At 37.0% G+C, this 20,538-nt stretch overlaps 1 protein-coding gene across 1 annotated transcript in view; it reads left to right on the top strand.

Moving 5' to 3' along the window:
- LOC148542667 (receptor-type tyrosine-protein phosphatase eta-like) overlaps positions 1-20,538 on the top strand; it is a 190,887-nt gene that overhangs the window by 70,662 nt on the left and 99,687 nt on the right. The gene's annotated exons all lie outside the window — the stretch shown is intronic.

Raw genomic sequence — 20,538 nt, 5'->3', positions numbered from 1 at the left:
TCACTTTTCTATGTGGGGAATTAAGCCATAGTAGATTAGTTGCATCAGTCTTGATGTCTTCCTAAGTTCTTATGTTGGGGATTGAATGCAGTAGGATGCACTGAATGAGATTAGTCAACCTTTTTGAATAAAAACATTGGGAACCCCATGTCATTCCTACTAAACTGGTTCTATAAGGCATATGCAGATTGTAGGTTTTCTTGCAGATTATATAAATTTATTAGCTAGTTGTTAATTGAGTTTGAAGGTGTTATCTGTGATCATAAGGGGATGTGTTTGAAATAATAAAATCATGTGTGGTGATACATTCATATTTAAAATGGTAATTCTATCTACTTAAGATGTTTAGACTTCTACATTTATTTATGACAACAGTCATAAATAAAGCAATATTTCATAAATGGCTTCAATATGATTAAAAATAAATCTCTGGACCATACTATGTTATAGTAGCCATTGCTATAAAAACAAAATGTCTTGAAATGAATCAAAGCCAAATTAATCTAAGGCCTGTCCTCAGTAGTTATATAATGGTTTACTTCATTACTAAAATGTTTTCTAAATTTTAAGCAGTATGTTAAAAATAATAAAATATTCTTCTACCTGTTAACCCACTAGATTGACAGCAATGTAGTACATCCCAAAAATGGGCAGTGCTGATTCTATTTTCTATCCCACCCCTTTTTGTCAGCTAACCCAAACAGTAAAAATGGCTGCAAATGATGGTGGATAGGATTGAGTCTAGAACAATAGAAACTCTGGTCTGCTTTGTTAAAGTATTTGCATGAAAGTGAAGTAGGTGCAGCTGCTCTATGACTAAATATACAGTACAAAGATATTTAATGTTTGGGACCACTGACAAAGAACAGGGGAGATAATGTTTTCACTTATTTCTTAATTTATTTTAAGGTTACCATTCTGGTCCATACCTGTATGAGCATATAGGTAAAAAATAGGTATTATAGAAAATGTGAAAAGCACTAATCTTTTGAATATCTTAATAAAGGCCCTTGTTGCCTATTTTAAAATGTGCCAAGATTAAAGTGTACAGCATGTACTATTGTAAGATATTGCTCCTATGTTTTCAAATAGTACCTGAAAAAGTGAAGGACCTAACAGCAGAGAATATCACCACCACTTCTGTATCTCTGATCTGGCTGCCACCTGATGGATATGCAAGTTCCTATATCATAGAAATCTTGGGAAATTTAACATTCAGTGCAACAGTATACACAGCATTTACTACAGTTCAGAATCTTCTCCCTGGGAATTATTACACATTTCTGGTGTCTGCTCTTGTTGGAGGAGGAGTAAAAGGGGATAGTGCATTAGTAGCCAATTATACAAGTAAGTATCTATGGGATGTGGTAAGTTGATGTATTAAAAATCATTCATATTCTATTATAAGGTAAATATATGATGTTTGAATAATGTCACCAAACATACAATATAATGTCCTTATGACAATAGCTAGCATTATTGGGAGCTACTTAGAAATACTGTATAGAGTTCAGTGTCTTATAGACAAGGTACCAGTGATAATAGATATTCAGGGCATTCTTCATGATTCTAAAACAAATGAAGATGTTACAGAGATTAATTAATTTTTTCTAGCAATCTTTATGATCAAAAATCTCCCCATGTCCTCTTCTAGCTCAGCTCCTGTGTATCCTTATAAGATTGTTCATGATCTAACATAAAGGGGTAGAGGTTATCTCCCAGGAGGTAGTACCTTGTCCATAGAATAAGATTAGATGGGAAGTAAAGGGGGGTTCCTGTGAATTCAATGTACTGTGGCATAAAAAATATTTACATTGTATATAGTGATGGTTGGAAAGAACAAAAATCTGAAATCATGATTAAATATCCACAAATGATGGAAAATATTGCACGGGGCTAGAACTGTCTACAATTGAACACTCACCTCAAGTCCATGCAGAGAAAATGGGTGGATTTAGGCCTGTAGAAATTTTTGGTTATTCCACAATGAGGTCATAAGTTATGAACTAAATCCTGGGATTTAGGCATTACCTTAGCAATTATAACTAGATAGATGAGAAAAAGGGAGTTAAGTTGATGTCTCATCTCACTTTTCTATGTGGGGAATTAAGCCATAGTAGATTAGTTGCATCAGTCTTGATGTCTTCCTAAGTTCTTATGTTGGGGATTGAATGCAGTAGGATGCACTGAATGAGATTAGTCAACCTTTTTGAATAAAAACATTGGGAACCCCATGTCATTCCTACTAAACTGGTTCTATAAGGCATATGCAGATTGTAGGTTTTCTTGCAGATTATATAAATTTATTAGCTAGTTGTTAATTGAGTTTGAAGGTGTTATCTGTGATCATAAGGGGATGTGTTTGAAATAATAAAATCATGTGTGGTGATACATTCATATTTAAAATGGTAATTCTATCTACTTAAGATGTTTAGACTTCTACATTTATTTATGACAACAGTCATAAATAAAGCAATATTTCATAAATGGCATCAATATGATTAAAAATAAATCTCTGGACCATACTATGTTATAGTAGCCATTGCTATAAAAACAAAATGTCTTGAAATGAATCAAAGCCAAATTAATCTAAGGCCTGTCCTCAGTAGTTATATAATGGTTTACTTCATTACTAAAATGTTTTCTAAATTTTAAGCAGTATGTTAAAAATAATAAAATATTCTTCTACCTGTTAACCCACTAGATTGACAGCAATGTAGTACATCCCAAAAATGGGCAGTGCTGATTCTATTTTCTATCCCACCCCTTTTTGTCAGCTAACCCAAACAGTAAAAATGGCTGCAAATGATGGTGGATAGGATTGAGTCTAGAACAATAGAAACTCTGGTCTGCTTTGTTAAAGTATTTGCATGAAATTGAAGTAGGTGCAGCTGCTCTATGACTAAATATACAGTACAAAGATATTTAATGTTTGGGACCACTGACAAAGAACAGGGGAGATAATGTTTTCACTTATTTCTTAATTTATTTTAAGGTTACCATTCTGGTCCATACCTGTATGAGCATATAGGTAAAAAATAGGTATTATAGAAAATGCGAAAAGCACTAATCTTTTGAATATCTTAATAAAGGCCCTTGTTGCCTATTTTAAAATGTGCCAAGATTAAAGTGTACAGCATGTACTATTGTAAGATATTGCTCCTATTTTTTCAAATAGTACCTGATAAAGTGAAGGACCTAACAGCAGAGAATATCACCACCACTTCTGTATCTCTGATCTGGCTGCCACCTGATGGATATGCAAGTTCCTATATCATAGAAATCTTGGGAAATTCAACATTCAGTGCAACAGTGTACACAACATGTACTACAGTTCAGAATCTTCTCCCTGGGAATTATTACACATTCCTGGTGTCTGCTCTTGTTGGAGGAGGAGTAAAAGGGGATAGTGCATTAGTAGCCAATTATACAAGTAAGTATCTATGGGAAGTGGTAAGTTGATGTATTAAAAATCATTCATATTCTATTATGAGGTAAATATATGATGTTTGAATAATGTCACCAAACATACAATGTAATGTCCTTATGATGATAGCTAGCATTATTGGGAGCTACTTAGAAATACTGTATAGAGTTGAGTGTCTTATAGACAAGGTACCAGTGATAATAGATATTAAGGGCATTCTTCATTATTCTAAAACAAATGAAGATGTTTCAGAGATTAATTCATATTTTTTAGCAGTCTTTATGATCAAAAATCTCCCCATGTCCTCCTCCAGCTCAGCTCCTGTGTATCCTTATAAGATTGTTCATGATCTAAAATAAAGGGGTAGAGGTGATCCCCCAGGAGGTAGTTCCTTGTCCATAGAATAAGATAAGATGGGAAGTAAAGGGGGTTCCAGTGAATTCAATGTATTGTGGCATAAAAAATATTTACATTGTATATAGTGATGGTGGGAAAGAACAAAAATCTGAAATCATTATTTAATATCCACAAATGATGGAAAATATAGAACGGGGCTAGAACTGTGAACAATTGAACACTCACCTCAAGTCCATGCAGAGAAAATGGGTGGATTTAGGCCTGTAGAAATTTTTGGTTATTCCACAATGAGGTCATAAGTGATGCACTAAATCCTGGGATTTAGGCATTACCTTAGCAATTATAACTAGATTGATGGGAAAAAGGGAGTTAAGTTGATGTCTCATCTCACTTTTCTATGTGGGGAATTAAGCCATAGCAGATTAGTTGCATCAGTCTTGATGTCTTCCTAAATTCTTTTGTTGGGGATTGAATGCAGTAGGATGCACTGAATGAGATTAGTCAACCTTTTTGTTTAAAAACATTGGGAACCCCATGTCATTCCTACTAAACTGGTTCTATAAGGCATATGCAGATTGTAGGTTTTCTTGCAGATTATATAAATTTATTAGCTAGTTGTTAATGGAGTTTGAAGGTGTTATCTGTGATCATAAGGGGATGTGTTTGAAATAATAAGATCATGTGTGGTGATACATTCATACTTAAAATGGTAATTCTATCTACTTAAGATGTTTAGACTTCTACATTTATTTATGACAACTGTCCTAAATAATGCAATATTTCATAAATGGCTACAATATGATTAAAAATAAATCTCTGGACGTTACTATGTTATAGTAGCCATTGCTATAAAAACAAAATGTCTTGAAATGAATCAAAGCCAAATTAATCTAAGGCCTGTCCTCAGTAGTTATATAATGGTTTTCTTCATTACTAAAATGTTTTCTAAATTTTAAGCAGTATGTTAAAAATAATAAAATATTCTTCTACCTGTTAACCCACTAGATTGACAGCAATGTAGTACATCCCAAAAATGGACAGTGCTGATTCTATTTTCTATCCCACCCCTTTTTGTCAGCTTATCCAAACAGTAAAAATGGCTGCAAATGATGGTGGATAGGATTGAGTCTAGAACAATAGAAACTCTGGTCTGCTTTGTTAAAGTATTTGCATGAAAGTGAAGTAGGTGCAGCTGCTCTATGACTAAATATACAATACAAAGATATTTAATGTTTGGGACCACTGACAAAGAACAGGGGAGATAATGTTTTCACTTATTTCTTAATTTATTTTAAGGTTACCATTCTGGTCCATACCTGTATGAGCATATAGGTAAAAAATAGGTATTATAGAAAATGTGAAAAGCACTAATCTTTTGAATATCTTAATAAAGGCCCTTGTTGCCTATTTTAAAATGTGCCAAGATTAAAGTGTACAGCATGTACTATTGTAAGATATTGCTCCTATGTTTTCAAATAGTACCTGAAAAAGTTAAGGACCTAACAGCAGAGAATATCACCACCACTTCTGTATCTCTGATCTGGCTGCCACCTGATGGATATGCAAGTTCCTATATCAGAGAAGTCTTGGGAAATTCAACATTCAGTGCAACAGTATACACAACATTTACTACAGTTCAGAATCTTCTCCCTGGGAATTATTACACATTCCTGGTGTCTGCTCTTGTTGGAGGAGGAGTAAAAGGGGATAGTGCATTAGTAGCCAATTATACAAGTAAGTATCTATGGGAAGTGGTAAGTTGATGTATTAAAAATCATTCATATTCTATTATAAGGTAAATATATGATGTTTGAATAATGTCACCAAACATACAATATAATGTCCTTATGATGATAGCTAGCATTATTGGGATCCACTTAGAAATACTGTATAGACTTGAGTGTCTTATAGACAAGGTACCAGTGATAATAGATATGCAGGGCATTCTTCATGATTCTAAAACAAATGAAGATGTTACAGAGATTAATTAATATTTTCTAGCAATCTTTATGATCAAAAATCTCCCCATGTCCTCCTCCAGCTCAGCTCCTGTGTATCCTTATAAGATTGTTCATGATCTAAAATAAAGGGGTAGAGGTGATCCCCCAGGAGGTAGTTCCTTGTGCATAGAATAAGATAAGATGGGAAGTAAAGGGGGGTTCCAGTGAATTCAATGTACTGTGGCATAAAAAATATTTACATTGTATATAGTGATGGTGGGAAAGAACAAAACTCTGAAATCATAATTAAATATCCACAAATTTTGGAAAAAATTGCACGGCGCTAGAACTGTGAACAATTGAACACTCACCTCAAGTCCATGCAGAGAAAATGGGTGGATTTAGGCCTGTAGAAATTTTTGGTTATTCCACAATGAGGTCATAAGTGATGCACTAAATCCTGGGATTTAGGCATTACCTTAGCAATTATAACTAGATAGATGAGAAAAAGGGAGTTAAGTTGATGTATCATCTCACTTTTCTATGTGGGGAATTAAGCCACAGCAGACTAGTTGCATCAGTCTTGATGTCTTCCTAAGTTCTTATGTTGGGGATTGAATGCAGTAGGATGCACTGAATGAGATTAGTCATCCTTTTTGTTTAAAATCATTGGGAACCCCATGTCATTCCTACTAAACTGGTTCTATAAGGCATATGCAGATTGTAGGATTTCTTGCAGATTATATTAATTTATTAGCTATTTGGTAATGGAGTTTTAAGATGTTATCTGTGATCATAAGGGGATGTGTTTGAAATAATAAGATCATGTGTGGTGATACATTCATACTTAAAATGGTAATTCTATCTACTTAAGATGTTTAGACTTCTACATTTATTTATGACAACAGTCCTAAATAAAGCAATATTTCATAAATGGCTACAATATGATTAAAAATAAATCTCTGGAGCACACTATGTTATAGTAGCCATTGCTATAAAAACAAAATGTCTTGAAATGAATCAAAGCCAAATTAATCTAAGGCCTGTCCTCAGTAGTTATATAATGGTTTACTTCATTACTAAAATGTTTTCTAAATTTTAAGCAGTATGTTAAAAATAATAAAATATTCTTCTACCTGTTAACCCACTAGATTGACAGCAATGTAGTACATCCCAAAAATGGGCAGTGCTGATTCTATTTTCTATCCCACCCCTTTTTGTCAGCTAACCCAAACAGTAAAAATGGCTGCAAATGATGGTGGATAGGATTGAGTCTAGAACAATAGAAACTCTGGTCTGCTTTGTTAAAGTATTTGCATGAAAGTGAAGTAGGTGCAGCTGCTCTATGACTAAATATACAGTACAAAGATATTTAATGTTTGGGACCACTGACAAAGAACAGGGGAGATAATGTTTTCACTTATTTCTTACTTTATTTTAAGGTTACCATTCTGGTCCATACCTGTATGAGCATATAGGTAAAAAATAGGTGTTATAGAAAATGTGAAAAGCACTAATCTTTGGAATATCTTAATAAAGGCCCTTGTTGCCTATTTTAAAATGTGCCAAGATTAAAGTGTACAGCATGTACTATTGTAAGATATTGCTCCTATGTTTTCAAATAGTACCTGAAAAAGTTAAGGACCTAACAGCAGAGAATATCACCACCACTTCTGTATCTCTGATCTGGCTGCCACCTGATGGATATGCAAGTTCCTATATCATAGAAATCTTGGGAAATTTAACATTCAGTGCAACAGTATACACAACATTTACTACAGTTCAGAATCTTCTCCCTGGGAATTATTACACATTCCTGGTGTCTGCTCTTGTTGGAGGAGGAGTAAAAGGGGATAGTGCATTAGTAGCCAATTATACAAGTAAGTATCTATGGGAAGTGGTAAGTTGATGTATTAAAAATCATTCATATTCTATTATAAGGTAAATATATGATGTTTGAATAATATCACCAAACATACAATATAATGTCCTTATGACGATAGCTAGCATTATTGGGAGCTACTTAGAAATACTGTATAGAGCTCAGTGTCTTATAGACAAGGTACCAGAGATAATAGATATTCAGGGCATTCTTCATGATTCTAAAACAAATGAAGATGTTACAGAGATTAATTAATATTTTCTTGCAATCTTTATGATCAAAAATCTCCCCATGTCCTCTTCCAGCTCAGCTCCTGTGTATCCTTATAAGATTGTTCATGATCTAACATAAAGGGGTAGAGGTGATCCCCCAGGAGGTAGTTCCTTGTCCATAGAATAAGATTAGATGGGAAGTAAAGGGGGGTTCCAGTGAATTCAATGTACTGTGGCATAAAAAATATTTACATTGTATATAGTGATGGTTGGAAAGAACAAAAATCTGAAATCATGATTAAATATCCACAAATGATGGAAAATATTGCACGGGGCTAGAACTGTGAACAATTGAACACTCACCTCAAGTCCATGCAGAGAAAATGGGTGGATTTAGGCCTGTAGAAATTTTTGGTTATTTCACAATGAGGTCATAAGTTATGAACTAAATCCTGGGATTTAGGCATTACCTTAGCAATTATAACTAGATAGATGAGAAAAAGGGAGTTAAGTTGATGTCTCATCTCACTTTTCTATGTGGGGAATTAAGCCATAGCAGATTAGTTGCATCAGTCTTGATGTCTTCCTAAGTTCTTATGTTGGGGATTGAATGCAGTAGGATGCACTGAATGAGATTAGTCATCCTTTTTGTTTAAAAACATTGGGAACCCCATGTCATTCCTACTAAACTGGTTCTATAAGGCATATGCAGATTGTAGGATTTCTTGCAGATTATATTAATTTATTAGCTATTTGGTAATGGAGTTTGAAGGTGTTATCTGTGATCATAAGGGGATGTGTTTGAAATAATAAGATCATGTGTGGTGATACATTCATACTTAAAATGGTAATTCTATCTACTTAAGATGTTTAGACTTCTACATTTATTTATGACAACAGTCCTAAATAAAGCAATATTTCATAAATGGCTACAATATGATTAAAAATAAATCTCTGGACCACACTATGTTATAGTAGCCATTGCTATAAAAACAAAATGTCTTGAAATGAATCAAAGCCAAATTAATCTAAGGCCTGTCCTCAGTAGTTATATAATGGTTTACTTCATTACTAAAATGTTTTCTAAATTTTAAGCAGTATGTTAAAAATAATAAATTATTCTTCTACCTGTTAACCCACTAGATTGACAGCAATGTAGTACATCCCAAAAATGGGCAGTGCTGATTCTATTTTCTATCCCACCCCTTTTTGTCAGCTAACCCAAACAGTAAAAATGGCTGCAAATGATGGTGGATAGGATTGAGTCTAGAACAATAGAAACTCTGGTCTGCTTTGTTAAAGTATTTGCATGAAAGTGAAGTAGGTGCAGCTGCTCTATGACTAAATATACAGTACAAAGATATTTAATGTTTGGGACCACTGACAAAGAACAGGGGAGATAATGTTTTCACTTATTTCTTAATTTATTTTAAGGTTACCATTCTGGTCCATACCTGTATGAGCATATAGGTAAAAAATAGGTATTATAGAAAATGTGAAAAGCACTAATCTTTTGAATATCTTAATAAAGGCCCTTGTTGCCTATTTTAAAATGTGCCAAGATTAAAGTGTACAGCATGTACTATTGTAAGATATTGCTCCTATGTTTTCAAATAGTACCTGAAAAAGTTAAGGACCTAACAGCAGAGAATATCACCACCACTTCTGTATCTCTGATCTGGCTGCCACCTGATGGATATGCAAGTTCCTATATCATAGAAATCTTGGGAAATTTAACATTCAGTGCAACAGTATACACAACATTTACTACAGTTCAGAATCTTCTCCCTGGGAATTATTACACATTCCTGGTGTCTGCTCTTGTTGGAGGAGGAGTAAAAGGGGATAGTGCATTAGTAGCCAATTATACAAGTAAGTATCTATGGGAAGTGGTAAATTGATGTATTAAAAATCATTCATATTCTATTATAAGGTAAATATATGATGTTTGAATAATGTCACCAAACATACAATATAATGTCCTTATGACGATAGCTAGCATTATTGGGAGCTACTTAGAAATACTGTATAGAGTTCAGTGTCTTATAGACAAGGTACCAGAGATAATAGATATTCAGGGCATTCTTCATGATTCTAAAACAAATGAAGATGTTACAGAGATTAATTAATATTTTCTAGCAATCTTTATGATCAAAAATCTCCCCATGTCCTCTTCCAGCTCAGCTCCTGTGTATCCTTATAAGATTGTTCATGATCTAACATAAAGGGGTAGAGGTGATCCCCCAGGAGGTAGTTCCTTGTCCATAGAATAAGATTAGATGGGAAGTAAAGGGGGGTTCCAGTGAATTCAATGTACTGTGGCATAAAAAATATTTACATTGTATATAGTGATGGTTGGAAAGAACAAAAATCTGAAATCATGATTTAATATCCACAAATGATGGAAATATTGCACGGGGCTAGAACTGTGAACAATTGAACACTCACCTCAAGTCCATGCAGAGAAAGTGGGTGGATTTAGGCCTGTAGAAACTTTTGGTTATTCCACAATGAGGTCATAAGTTATGAACTAAATCCTGGGATTTAGGCATTACCTTAGCAATTATAACTAGATAGATGAGAAAAAGGGAGTTAAGTTGATGTCTCATCTCACTTTTCTATGTGGGGAATTAAGCCATAGCAGATTAGTTGCATCAGTCTTGATGTCTTCCTAAATTCTTATGTTGGGGATTGAATGCAGTAGGATGCACTGAATGAGATTAGTCATCCTTTTTGTTTAAAAACATTGGGAACCCCATGTCATTCCTACTAAACTGGTTCTATAAGGCATATGCAGATTGTAGGATTTCTTGCAGATTATATTAATTTATTAGCTATTTGGTAATGGAGTTTGAAGGTGTTATCTGTGATCATAAGGGGATGTGTTTGAAATAATAAGATCATGTGTGGTGATACATTCATATTTAAAATGGTAATTCTATCTACTTAAGATGTTTAGACTTCTACATTTATTAATGACAACTGTCCTAAATAAAGCAATATTTCATAAATGGCTACAATATGATTAAAAATAAATCCCTGGACGTTACTATGTTATAGTAGCCATTGCTATAAAAACAAAATGTCTTGAAATGAATCAAAGCCAAATTAATCTAAGGCCTGTCCTCAGTAGTTATATAATGGTTTACTTCATTACTAAAATGTTTTCTAAGTTTTAAGCAGTATGTTAAAAATAATAAAATATTCTTCTACCTGTTAACCCACTAGATTGACAGCAATGTAGTACATCCCAAAAATGGGCAGTGCTGATTCTATTTCCAATCCACCCCTTTTTGTCATCTAACCCAAACAGTAAAAATGGCTACAAATGATGGTGGATTGGATTGAGTCTAGAACAGTAGAAACTCTGGTCTGCTTTGTTAAAGTATTTGCATGAAAGTGAAGTAGGTGCAGCTGCTCTATGACTAAATATAGTGTACAAAGATATTTAATGTTTGGGACCACTGACAAAGAACAGGGGAGATAATGTTTTCACTTATTTCTTAATTTATTTTAAGTTTACCATTCTGGTCCATACATGTATGAGCATAAAGTTTAAAAATAGGTATTATAGAAAATGTGAAAAGCACTAATCTTTTGAATATCTTAATAAAGGCCCTTGTTGCCTATTTTAAAATGTGCCAAGATTAAAGTGTACAGCATGTACTATTGTAAGATATTGCTCCTATGTTTTCAAATAGTACCTGAAAAAGTGAAGGACCTAACAGCAGAGAATATCACCACCACTTCTGTAGCTCTGATCTGGCTGCCACCTGATGGATATGCAAGTTCCTATATCATAGAAATCTTGGGAAATTCAACATTCAGTGCAACAGTATACACAACATTTACTACAGTTCAGAATCTTCTCCCTGGGAATTATTACACATTCCTGGTGTCTGCTCTTGTTGGAGGAGGAGTAAAAGGGGATAGTGCATTAGTAGCCAATTATACAAGTAAGTATCTATGGGAACTGGTAAGTTGATGTATTAAAAATCATTCATATTCTATTATAAGGTAAATATATGATGTTTGAATAATGTCACCAAACATACAATATAATGTCCTTATGACCATAGCTAGCATTATTGGGATCCACTTAGAAATACTGTATAGAGTTGAGTGTCTTATAGACAAGGTACCAGTGATAATAGATATTCAGGGCATTCTTCATGATTCTAAAACAAATGAAGATGTTACAGAGATTAATTAATATTTTCTAGCAGTCTTTATGATCAAAAATCTCCCCATGTCCTCCTCCAGCTCAGCTCCTGTACATCCTTATAAGATTGTTCATGATCTAAAATAAAGGGGTAGAGGTGATCCCCCAGGACGTAGTTCCTTGTCCACAGAATAAGATAACATGGGAAGTAAAGGGGGGTTCCAATGAATTCAATGTACTGTGGCATAAAAAAAATTTACATTGTATATAGTGATGGTTGGAAAGAACAAAAATCTGAAATCATGATTAAATATCCACAATGATGGAAAATATTGCACGGGGCTAGAACTGTGAACAATTGAACACTCACCTCAAGTCCATGCAGAGAAAATGGGTGGATTTAGGCCTGTAGAAATTTTTGGTTATTCCACAATGAGGTCATAAGTTATGAACTAAATCCTGGGATTTAGGCATTACCTTAGCAATTATAACTAGATAGATGAGAAAAAGGGAGTTAAGTTGATGTCTCATCTCACTTTTCTATGTGGGGAATTAAGCCATAGCAGATTAGTTGCATCAGTCTTGATGTCTTCCTAAGTTCTTATGTTGGGGATTGAATGCAGTAGGATGCACTGAATGAGATTAGTCAACCTTTTTGTTTAAAAACATTGGAAACCCCATTTCATTCCTACTAAACTGGTTCTATAAGGTATATGCAGATTGTAGGTTTTCTTGCAGATTATATAAATTTATTAGCTAGTTCTTAATGGAGTTTGAAGGTGTTATCTGTGATCATAAGGGGATGTGTTTGAAATAATAAGATCATGTGTGGTGATACATTCATACTTAAAATGGTAATTCTATATACTTAAGATTTTTAGACTTCTACATTTATTTATGACAACAGTCATAAATAAAGCAATATTTCATAAAAGGCTACAATGGATAAAAAATAAAACTCTGGACCATACTATGTTATAGTAGCTATTGCTATAAAAATAAAATGTCTTGAAATGAATCAAAGCCAAATTAATCTAAGGCCTGTCCTCAGTAGTTATATAATGGTTTACTTCATTACTAAAATGTTTTCTAAAGTTTAAGCAGTATGTTAAAAATAATAAAATATTCTTCTACATGTTAACCCACTAGATTGACAGGAATGTAGTACATCCCTAAAATGGGCAGTGCTGATTCTATTTTCTATCCCAACCCTTTTTGTTATCTAACCCAAACAGTAAAAATGGCTACAAATGATGGTGGATAGGATTGAGTCTAGAACAATAGAAACTCTGGTCTGCTTTGTTAAAGTATTTGCATGAAAGTGAAGTAGGTGCAGCTGCTCTATAACTAAATATACAGTACAAAGATATTTAATGTTTGGGACCACTGACAAAGAACAGGGGAGATAATATTTTCACTTATTTCTTAATTTATTTTAAGTTTACCATTCTGGTCCATACATGTATGAGCTTTAAGGTCAAAAATAGGTATTATAGAAAATGTGAAAAACACTAATTTTTTGAATTTCTTAATAAAGGCCATTGTTGCCTATGTTAAAATGTGCCAAGATTAAAGTGTACAGCATGTACTATTGTAAGATATTGCTCCAATGTTTTCAAATAGTACCTGAAAAAGTGAAGGACCTAACAGCAGAGAATATCACCACCACTTCTGTATCTCTGATCTGGCTGCCACCTGATGGATATGCAAGTTCCTATATCATAGAAATCTTGGGAAATTCAACATTCAGTGCAACAGTGTACACAACATTTACTACAGTTCAGAATCTTCTCCCTGGGAATTATTACACATTCCTGGTGTCTGCTCTTGTTGGAGGAGGAGTAAAAGGGGATAGTGCATTAGTAGCCAATTATACAAGTAAGTATCTATGGGAAGTGGTAAGTTGATGTATTAAAAATCATTCATATTATATTATAAGGTAAATATATGATGTTTGAATAATGTCACCAAACATACAATATAATGTCCTTATGACCATAGCTAGCATTATTGGGAGCTACTTAGAAATACTGTATAGAGTTGAGTGTCTTATAGACAAGGTACCAGTGATAATAGATATTCAGGGCATTCTTCATAATTCTAAATTAAATGAAGATGTTACAGAGATTAATTCATATTTTCTAGCAGTCTTTATGATCAAAAATCTCCCCATGTCCTTCTCCAGCTCAGCTCATGTAATTGTTCATGTTTTAAAATCAAGTGTAAGTTTCTTGTCTACAGAAAAAGTTAAGAGGGCAAATTAGAGGGGAGTCACAATGAGCTCATTGTACTGTGGCTTAAAATTGTTTCAATTGTATATAGTTTTATAAGGAATGTAGAAATTGCGGATTGGGTGAATCTGTTTTTGTATTTTATTTACATGTTTTTGCAAACTTTTTCTAATGGTTTTTAAAAACTGGCAAAATGGTTAAAATTAGGGATGTGTGCTGGGCCATTTTTGCTGTTTTCGTTTTAATTAATTGTCCGGTGTTGGAATTGCTAAAATGGCGTGACTGATTTTGGTATTGAATTTTTCGGCAAAATGCTAAAATCAAATATTTTGTGCCTTTTTTGTTCCTAGATTATTATTAACATCAATAGCATTAATTTCCAGTATTTTCCACTCAATTTTGACCACCTTACAGCACACAATATTGTTCACCAATATAAGCCAAATGCTGACTGGCTAATCTAAGATACAGAGCAGCGGCACAAATACACTGCAGTTATTTCTGTTTCAAAATGTTTTACAAATTAGTAATGTGATCAATCAGCCTTTTTGTTGAGCAGTTCCCCAAAATCTCCCTAACCATATAAACAGTGTACCATACCTGTGGGTTGGGTACAGTACAGAATACAGTGTGGATTTCATACAGTGTGGGTCACATATAGTCCTGGTTACATACATTGCAGCATACAGTGTGGGTTAGATTCAGTGTGGGTTGCATACAATCCAGGTCGCATACAGTGCAGGATACAGTGTGAGTCGGATATAGCATGGGTCAGAAACAGTTAGGGATACAGTGTAGGTCAAATACATTGTGGGTTGCATACAGTGCAGGTTGGATACATTAATAGTGCTCTTACTTTGACAAAGGGTGCCAGCATTGTCCTCAGTGCATGAGTGCCTGCGTTGATTTCTGGCAGTGTCGGAATTTTGGGGTGTGGTGACGGTGTGGAAGTGTCAGCAGTGCAGGGATGCAGACTGTGTCCTCAGTGCGGGGTTGCTGGTGGTGTCGGCAGTTCAGGGGTGCTGGCGGTAGTGGTGGTGTCCTCAGTTTGGAGTACTGGCAGTATCGGCAGTACAGGAATGCTGGCAGTGTTCTCAATGCGGAAGTGCCGGCAGTGTTAGCAGTGCACTGGTACTGTTGACAGTGTCCTCAGTGTGGGGTTGCTGGTGGTGTCAGCAGTCCAGGGGTGCAGTGGTGTCAGCACTGCGAGAAGGTGCCAGTGGTGTTGGCATTGCAGGTGGCAGTGTCCTTGGTGCAGTGGGGGCCCCATTGAAGTCTATAGGGAGGTGCTGATTGGCCGATAGCTGTGACAGATGGCTCTCTCAGCCAATCAGTGGTCAGCACATTTATTTCAATGGGACTTTTGAATTTGTTGGCTAAGCCAAAACTGCGAGATCCGACAGCGGGATCTTGAGGTGTTTGCTCAGGTAGGGATCCTAGGCAAATGGGGAGATCTGAGATGTGGCTTGGGTCACCTCGAATCTGAGAGGTTTGTGCATGAAGAAATTCCAGGGAACATTTTCATTTGCACCAATAAGTCATGGGTTAAAACAATAAATATACGGACTATAGTGAAATTGCTTTGTAACTGAACAAATATTAATATATTATGATCGTTCTACTGCTAACACCGGAGAAAAACAGGCAACTTCAAATGGAAATTAAAATAACAGAATGAAGGTGCACTGATCAATTACAAATATGTAGATCAGAAAATTGGAAAATATATTCTAATATATTAATGTAAAATAATAAAAATATATTATTAAAATGTATAAACTAAATAAAAATGACTGCAATAAAAACAAAAACATATATTGAAGTGTATACATAGTAGGGGTGTGCACCGGCCACTTTTCATGTTTTGGTTTTGGATCTGGATCTTTCTTCGTGTTTTGGATCTGGATTGGTTTTGCCAAAACCACCCTTCCGTGTTTTGGGTTCTGGGTTTTGTGTTTTGGATCTGTATTTTTTTGAAAAAAAGCATAAAAACAGCTAAAATCACAGAGTATTAATTCGTCCCCGCTGGAATCCACCACCAGAGGTCCCTCTGTACGTTATGGAGGCTGGTCTCCCTGGAAGAGTTGATAATTCATTTTTATGAACATCATCTTCTCCACATTTTGTGGAAGCAACCTCCTACGCCTTTCGCTGACAAGGTTCCGGCTGCACTAAACACTCTTTCGGAGTACACACTGGAGGGGGGCAACTCAGGTAAAATAGAGCCAGTTTGTACAGGGGACTCCAAATTGCCTCTTTTTCCTGCCATGTCTGACATGCCTACTTGGATGCTGTCACCGATGTAATCCACCACCATTCTGTGAATGGTGACAGTATTATATGCAGTGACAGTAGAAATGTCAGAAATTGTTGCCAGGTCCTTCAGTCCTGACCAGATGTCCAAACTTGGTCCTGCCTGCCCTGCATTACCACCAGCGGGTTGCTTAGGATACCAAAGTTTTTTCCTGGCAGCCCCAGTTGTGGGAGAAAATGAAGAAGGAGCTGTTGATGTGTCACGTTCCACTTCAGCTGACAGTGTTTTCATCAGCAGGTCTTTGCACCTCTGCAGGCTTGTGTTGGCCAGAAAGAGAGACACCACATAGGCTTTAAACCTAGAATCGAGCACGGTGGCCAAAATGTAGTGGTCTGATTTCAACAGATTGACCACCCTGGAACCCTGGCAAAGTGAATGAAGGGCTTCATCCACAAGTCCCACATGCCAAGTGGAATCGCTCCGTCTTAGCTCCTCCTTCACTTTCTCCAGCTGCTTCTGCAAAAGCCTGATGAGGGGAATGACCTGACTCAAGCTGGCAGTGTCTGAACTGACTTCACGTGTGGCAAGTTTGAAGGGCTGGAGAACCTTGCACAACATGGAAATCATTCTCCACTGCGCTTGAGTCAGGTGCATACCCCCTCCTTTGCCTTGGTCATAGGTGGATGTATAGGCTTGAATGGCCTTTTGCTGCTCCTCCATCCTCTGAAGCATATAGAGGGTTGAGTTCCACCTCGTCACAACCTCTTGCTTCAGGTGATGGTGGGGCAGGTTCAAGAGTGTTTGCTGGCACTCCAGTCTTCAGCACGCAGTCGCTGAATGGTGAAATTGGGCAGAAATTTTTCGGGCCACCCAAAGCATCTCCTGCACGCCCTTGTTGCTTTTCAGAAAATTCTGCACCACTAAGTTTATTGTGTGAGCAAAACATCGGACATGCTGGAATTTGCCCAGATGTAATGCCCGCACAATATTGGTGGTGTTGTCAGATATCACAAATCCCCAGGAGAGTCTAAGTGGGGTAAGCCACTGGGCGATGATTTCCCTCAGTTTCTCTAAGAAGTTGTCGGCGGTGTGCCTCTTTCTGAAACTGGTGATACACAGCGTAGCCTGCCTTGGAACGAGCCGGCGTTTCAGAGATGCTGCTACTGGTGACGCTGCTGTTGTTGCTGCATAAGGTGATACATCTACCCAGTGGGCTGTCACAGTCATATAGTCCTTAGACTGCCATGTTCCACTTGTCTACATGTGCGTGGTTAAGTGGACATTGGGTACAACCGCATTTTTCAGGACACTGAGGACACTTTTTCTGACGTTTCTGTATAGTCTCGGTATCGCCTGCCTAGTGAAGTGGAATCTAGACAGGATTTGGAACCGGGGACACACTACCTCCATCAATTGTCTAAATCCCAATGCACTAATGGCGGATACCGGATGCACGTCTAACACCAACATAGCAGTCAATGCCTCAGTTATACGTTTTGTTTCAGGATGACTGCTGTCGTACTTCATCCTCCTCGCTAAGGACTGTTGGAGGGTCAATTGTTTAGTAAAAGTAGTGGTGTTCCTACTTCCTCTCTGGGATGATGAACGACTCCCAGCAGCAGCAACAACAGCAGCGGCAGCAGTAGGCATAGCAATTCAGGATCCTCCGGAGGAATCCCGGATAGGAGAGTCAGTTATGCCAGTGACATGGCCTGCAGGACTACTTCCGATCCTGACTAAGGTAGAAATTGACGAGGAGGGAGTTGATGGTGTGGTTTGCAGGCGCTTGGATACAACAGGACAATGGGATTTAGGTGTCCCTGGACTGCTTACGGTCTTAGCCTAAGTTTCTGAACTTGACAGTAAATTTTTATGAATGCGCTGCAGGTGCCATATAAGGGAGGATGTTCCTATGTGGTTAATGTCCCTACCCCTACTTATTTCACCTTTACATATGGTACATATGGCAAAACAGTTGTTGTCCGGATTTGGATAGAAATATTGCCAGACCAAAGAGGTGGAATGTTTGGTCTTCTGCCAAGGCATGACCGTGATGGGCTTTTTCATACCACAGACAACTGTCTCCCCCAGAGCCTGATTTAAACAAATCACATCACCATCAGAATCCTCCTCACCAACTTCCTCCTCAGCGTCAGCTACATCAGTATCCTCATCCTGTTGTACTTCAACAGTGACATCTTCAATTTGCATATCAGCAAGTGGACTGTGGGTGCTCCTTTCAGCACTTGCAGGGGGTGTGCAAATGGTGGAAAGAGCCACCTCTTCCCGTCCAGTGCTGGAAAGGTCAGGCATCGCAACCACCACCACACTTGGACTCTCCTTGGGGATTTGTGATATCTTCTTAGAATGCACAGTTCTTTGCTGTGCTTTTGCCAGCTTAACTCATTTGATTTTTTTAGTGGGAGGAGGTCTTCCATCGTCATGTGAAGCTTAGCCATTCCTTGCCACTCTGTGTCGTAAATTACATATTGGCAAGTTTACTTTTCTCCTCAGATGATTTAAATGTTTTTTTAAGGTAATTTTCATGAACTTTGTCATTTGGGATTGTATGTGCCCTCTACTATGACATTGGGCATCGGCCTTGGCAGACGACGTTGATGGCATGTTATCATCTCTGTCTTGACTAGTGGCAGCAGCTTCAGCACTAAGAGGAAGTGGTTCTTGATCCTTCTCTATTTTATTTTTATCAGAGCAAGTTTGGTCCTCCATTTATGTTATATTTATATATACGTGCGGCTTTGGTGCACACAAACACAGAAAATTATTTTTTATTTTTGTTGGAGACTAGTGCTCTTTGTGGGTTACTCCACCCTTTAAGAAATGAGCCAGCTGGCTTTTTACTTATGGGACACAGGTGCACGCTTGGCGCTGCTCCTTTGTTGATGCACGTGCAGCTACAGTGCACACAATTCAAAAAGAGAAAAAAATAGAATAATTTTTTATTCTTTGTGGAGCGCATTTTGAGGGTTACACCACCCTTTAACAGACAGATGCACGCTTAGCACTGCTGCTTTGAGGATGCAGGTGCGGCAATACCTACACAATTCACAAAGACAGAAAAAAAGAATTTTTTATTCTTTGTGGAGCGCACTTTGAGGGTTACACCACTCTTTAACAGACAGATGCATGCTTGGCACTGCTGCTTTGAGGATGCACATACAATGCAGACAATTCACAAACACAGAAGAAAATGTTTTATTTTTGTTGGAGTGCACTTAGGGGGTTACATTACCCTTTCACAGACAGACGCACACTTGACGCTGCTGCTTTGAAGGTGCACGTACAGTGCACACAATTCACAAACACAGAAGAAAATGTTTTATTTTTGTTGGAGTGCACTTTGGGGGTTACACCACTCTTTAACAGACAGATGCACGCTTGGCGCTGCTGCTTTGAGGATGCACGTACAGTGCAGACAATTCACAATCACTGAAGAAAATATTTGATTTTTGTTGGAGTGCACTTTGGGGGTTACACCACCCTTTAACAGACAGATGCATACTTGGCGCTGCTACTTTGAGGATGCATGTACAGTGCAGACAATGCACAAACACAGAAGAAAATATTTTATTTTTGTTGGAGTGCACTTTGGGGGTTACACCACCCTTTAACAGACAGACGCACTCTTGTCCCTGCTGCTTTGAGTATGCAGGTGCAGCTACAGCCCACACAATTCACAAAGACAGAAAAAAAAGAAGAATTGTTAATTCTTTGTGGAGCGCACTTTGGGGATTACGCCACCCTTTAACAGACAGACGCATGCTTATTGCTGCTGCTTTGAGGATGGAGGTGCAGCTATAGCCCACACAATTCACAAAGACAGAAAAAAAAGGATAATTTTTTATTTTTTGTGGAGCACACTTTGAGGGTTACACCCCCCTTTAATGGACAAGCCAGCCGGCCCTTTACTTATGGGACACAGGCGCATGCTTGACGCTGCTCCTTTGTTGATGCACGTGCAGCCACAGTGCACACAATTCACAAACACAGAAAATATTTTTTTTATTTGGTTTGGAGTGCACTTTGGGGGTTACAGCACCCTTTAATGGTCA

This window comes from Taudactylus pleione, unplaced genomic scaffold (genome assembly GCF_031769625.1).
Source record: "Taudactylus pleione unplaced genomic scaffold, aTauple2 ptg000010l, whole genome shotgun sequence".
In the NCBI taxonomy this organism is placed as follows: Eukaryota; Metazoa; Chordata; class Amphibia; order Anura; family Myobatrachidae; genus Taudactylus; species Taudactylus pleione.
This window is presented reverse-complemented; position numbering and strand designations above follow the sequence as displayed.